The sequence below is a fragment of the Atta cephalotes genome, assembly GCF_000143395.1.
Source record: "Atta cephalotes unplaced genomic scaffold scaffold00007, whole genome shotgun sequence".
NCBI lineage: Eukaryota > Metazoa > Arthropoda > Insecta > Hymenoptera > Formicidae > Atta > Atta cephalotes.
The window spans coordinates 465,661-471,500 of NW_012130071.1; positions in this window are offsets into that span (position 1 = coordinate 465,661).

Consider the following 5,840-nt stretch of genomic DNA (forward strand, 5'->3'; position numbering starts at 1 on the left):
TACTACGCGCGACGTACTACGACGTCCCCGTTCCCGTCCGTCGTCGTACGTAGTAGGAGGAGGACGTACGTACGGTCGGTCGGTCGCGGCGGCGGTCGTCCCTCCCTCCTCTCTCTCTCTCTCTCTCTCTCTCTCTCTCTCTCTCTCACTCATATCCTTCATTTCATCCGTCCTTAAAAGGGGAACAGAAACGACTTAGAAAGGAAGAGAAGAATCGAAATTGAACTCGAGAGATGCAACGTGTGCATGATCGATCTTTCTTCCTCTCTTTTTGTCATCCACGTGTCATCCACTATGAAAACAATGGTGATGCGTGTCACGCGTAAGATTCTCCTTAACGTGTGAGAAAAAAATGAATGCTCGACGTGCTCAATCGGAATTTTGAGAGTCACCATTGTTTACGTTTTACATCTCGGATCACTAGTAGTTTATCATAACGACGCAGAATTATAGAAGAATAGCCATCGCGTCTAACATTAAAGGTCGAAGCATAGATCTTTGCATAACGCATAATCCCGCAAACACAATAGAATTGTAAGTCTTAAGCCTTAAAGTCTATTCTACAATAAGTTTTTTTATTTCTTGTTTTTGGCTATTTTTTACATCTTTTTTGTTTCTTATTTGATTTTTTTGTTTTTTCTCGGTCCCAGATAAAATTTAACAAACTTCGGAAAAAATAGGAAATAATAACAAGAAATATAATGTAAATAATTGTTAAAATGATCGCAAAGGAAAGAAAAAAGCGAGAAGTAAATAGGAAACAAAGAGCACATTGTAAAATAAGCTTAAGAAATTGATCATAGTCGAATGTGAGAAGAATAATCAACTATGATTGATCAATTCTTTAAGACTTATTTACTACTCTATTGTGTTTGTGGAGTAATGTGTCAAATATAAGAAAATCAATCAATCGAGAGTTTGCATAATTTTTGAAAAATATTGCATTTTATAATTTATATATATATATATAATATCTTTAAATGCAATTTTTTAATAATTTTTTAACACAAATTGTGCAAGAAAATAAATAATAAAGTATTATTGAAATGCCGAAGACTGTTCAGATAGGAGTCCCCCCGAATGTGCTGTGACGTCACACTGCAACAACGAAATTATTTCGTAAGAAATTAATTTATTTTAAAAATGAACAAAGGAAATACGTACAGAACGTATTTTATAAATAAAAGCATAACAACTAAAACATCGGAAAAATTGTTCTTTCATGTGCCTCAAGCTGAAAATGTGAAAAAAAAAGTGATTTAAAAGTGCACATCGTTGATGAATCAGAAAAATGGAATTATTTTTGTTGTGATCATAATTTGATGCATGTATTATATAAAATTTGTTTTTTATGCTCTTTAATTATAACAATTATAAAAATATTACTCATGTTCATGTAAAAATATCCAACATAACCTAAAATGTAAGCTAAAACATTGAATGTCAAATGTAAAAGTATTTTAGGAATTTGTAAAATTATTTTCTAATTAAATTTCATAATTAATAAAAAAACCTATTTTCAATGTGTAAATGTTATTTTTTTAAATGTTTATAATCTTAAATTAACAGAATTTATTAGAATAATTTGCTTTTTTAATTTTCAAACATTTTTTTTCTTTTGCAAATTTTATATGAAATTATCAATTGGCAATGAATATTTTTTAGTTAGATTAACAAACATTAACTGATAAGTTGATAATGTATAAAGTATTCTTTCCTCTTTATTTCTAATATTATATGTTTCAACTGATTATCTTTGTTTTGCTTTAGCTTGTTTGATTACTTTATAAAATTAGAATTATCATCTAAATTTTTAATCGTAAATTCAAAATTCATTATCATCTCATTAGTTGTAATAAATTTTTTTGAAATTGCAATATTAGACAAGACTGATTTTCTCCAATAAAATTAAAGTTCTTTCAATTGGAGATGTAGCCTCATATGGTTTATTAAGCCATATTAAGAATGCTATACCATGCTTATATTCTCCTATAATTAAATTCAATTTATTTATAGAAATTTTTATATTTATATTGTTAATTTATATTGTTAGAATATGTATTATATATATATTATAATATATATATATATATATACATATATATATATATACATACATATATAAAACAACTTTTATCTTGGATTTATTTTTACTTTGTATTTTAAAGTCGCAAGCGACTGTTTTATAAGGATATTTAAATGATTGTTTATTGAATTATTATTTTTATGAAATAAAAATTTAGTTGTTTTTTAAACTATTGCTCTCAAATATTTTAACCTTCTGATGCATTTTTAGGGATTCTACGCGTTGAACTATTTTTCTTCGTCAACAAATTACAGTATAATTTTTTTTTGTAGAACTTTGTGTTCAGGTTCTTCCTTTTACTATACAAATAGAATCTCGTTTGATGCTAACATAACTTGTAGGTTATATTCCGCTATAGCGGAATCAGTATCCTTTTCTCTTGATGGATACATTGATTATAATATTTATTCATGCTACTTAGAATAAAATTGAAAAAAAATTACTGTAATAATAAAAATATACTTAAAAAGTTTTATTCCTCGAGCTTCTGAAACATTATATCACTCACTAACAATATATTCCCAAACCATAAATACAATTATTTATGATAAATTCGTTAAATCGATTTTAATGAATCCTGGATTCAATTGGTTTGACATTTTATTTCAATATTTTATTTCAATATTTTTAATCTATAAAGAGATTTTTAAGATTTCACTTTAGCCTTCCAACATAAGCAGACGGTTGCAGACGATTTATTGCAGTGTGACGTCACGTACTTGGCCAATCAAAATTGTTTTCTCAAATTTCAAATATTATTAAACTTTATTTTAGTTTATTAGTACCGTATTTATTGCTAAAAATTACAAATTTAAAAATTTATTATACATAAATTTATAATAATGTATATTTCCATAAACAATAAAAAATGTATTATTTTTTTCAGGCAAATTGCCTGTTCACTCAGCAGAGCTTGAAAAAATTCCGGTTTTGTTGTAAAATATAGTTCAGCCCACTGGGTATTTTTGAAGATATTTTTATTGGATTTTTAAGGGTTTTTTAGATTTTTTGGATTTTTTATACAATACAATTAATTATTTGATATTTTTTTTACTTAATATTTAGTGACGTATTCATTTTATATTTATTTAATTACATATTCAAATAATATTATATGAGAATAATATTTGTAAAAATATTATTAATGATGAATTTTAGATATAGAAAAAACATTTCTGTAATGAGATAAAGGGAAAAATGATGACACTACATATTATGAACAATATATTAATATTTATTTGGATATTATAAATAGAAAAATACTCAAATAAATTATTAATTCAATTTAGTTTAGTATACATATATTCATTAGATATTTATAAATATGTTCCTTTTATTTGTTTTTAATTTAAAAATTTATTTTTCTACATTTCCAATAAAACCCAAAAAATCCACAAATTTTTTGGCGGGTGAAACTCAAAAAACTCTCCAGCTTTTTTTAGCGTGAATAAAATAAATAACAATGTCGACCCTCCCTGAAACGGATTTATTTGTTTCATTTTATGGAAAAGAAGGAAATAAAGGATTTCAATTAGTTAATTTTCTTATGCACTGTACGTTATGCAAGTCTTTATACTCCTTCCTAAAATCTCAGACGGATTTGTCTGAGACTTCATCGTGCCATTAGCACGGGCGGCGCTCAGTTTCGAACTGTGTGCATGTGTGTGAAAATTAATTTCTGATAATTATCACCGTCACGCATACGTGATATCGGTCTATCTGTCACGAGAATTGGAGCATCACATGATATGCATGTCGCGTGGTAACGATTGTACAAAAAGAAATCAATGGGAATTTTTCATTAGAAAAAATTCGAGTTCATCGCTGCACACGCGTGAAAGAATACCCGAATATTCTTTTCTCGACATTGTTCGAATATAAAAAATCACCAGAACGAGACTAGTCATTTCCTATAGTTTAATTTGTTCGACACTGAATAAGAATCATAGTTTCCAATGTTTGCTCCATCACGTTACAATTTTAAGAAATTTGTAGTTAAAGTTTGTAAAAAAGAACTATTTTCATATATTTTATCATATTAAAATTGTGACATACTGGAGAAGTATTGCAATAATAATTAATTATGTTGTTAGAACTTTCAGCCCTTAAAAAAGATTTTTCAGTATCAATTATGATCAATAAAATAGTCATAATTAAATATGGAATCTATTGCAACTAAAGAATAGTTATGAATTACTTAGTTAATTGTTGATTTACCAAATAGCTTTTATGTTTATTTAAACTTAAGGGTCTTTTTCAAATTGCTGAATACAAACCTGATGTTAAAATTGAAAATTCAAAATCATGATTGCCATATTCAATCTATCATTTATCAATTTTGATATCGAATTTATATTCAGCAATCTAAAAATTCTCTTAAATTTAGATGAATGACAATTTAAAGCTGTTTTATAAATTATCAATAAATCAATTTATATCTTTTCCACAATAAATCCCATGTTAAACATATGAATATGTTATCAACTATAGTCGACACTAAAAATTTTTTTGAAGTCTGAAAATCCCTAACAATATATGTACTTATACTTTGATTGCAGTAAAACAATATTACTTCTGCAGTACATGATATATCATAGTTGTAATATGACAAAATACATGCGAAAGCTGCCCTTTTTTACAACTCTAATTTCAAATTTCTCAAATTTATTACGTAATGGAACAATTTAGATCATATTTAGGATTCAAAATATTAACCTTTAACTATATGAGTGGATGATTTGGATCCAAGTAAAAATTTGAATTGGCTATTTTTGTAAAGTTAATATTGCAGAGTTGAAGCGAAGGGGATAAAAAAACTTAGAATCTTTCTCTATTAATCGCCGTGATGCAATTGTTTCGTTGTTGTTTTGATGCTAATTGATGCAAAAGTTTGGCTTGGGTGACTTGAACCCATCAAATGTAAATTCAATAGATTTTTGCCGAAAGTGAAAATTCGTTTTTAGTTAGTGCCTGTTTATTAGCTATATTCAAGTATATGTGTTGTCTTATAATTAAAACATATATTCATTGTTAAAAAAGTATTTTTGTGAGAGAAGCATCTTGGTGAACGATCGCTTTATTTTTTCGGAGTTATAAAATCGTTAGTAAATATTGTCGAAATTATTATATATTTAATATAAAATATTTTCATTGCAATTTTTTTTAAAGAAGAAAATACCCATATTTATTAATACCCTCCATTTTTCTAAGCATGTAAAAATGCACATAAAAATGCCTCCATTTCAGTCACACGCAAATAATTGTACTTTTTAGAATGAATCGATATAACGTATTTTTTTTCTTAAACTTCATGTTTTCCTCTTTTCAAAACACTACTTATTTTTATCTTTTTTTATCATAAAGACATGATTTTAAAAAAATTGATTGCACTCTTCACAAATTGTTCTTTAATATTTTTTGGCATAATTTTTTCAATTATTATCAAAACCTTTTTATATTTTGATATTTTGATATTAGGTGTACAACTTTGCTTCCGCCGTTTTTTTCCGAATTTCGAGGCTTTATTGTAAAAAACTGGTTATACATTTATGATTCAAAGTATTGTCCATCGCTGGCCACTACTTTCTCCCATTTTTCGGGTAGTGTACGAATCCCGCGTCGAAAAAACTGGTCATCTTTTGAGGCTATCCATGAATCGATCCAATTTTTTACTTCTTCATAAGACCGGAAGTGCTGGTCAGCCAGGCCGTGTGCCATTGATCGAAACAAGTGATAGTCAGAGGGAGCAACGTCT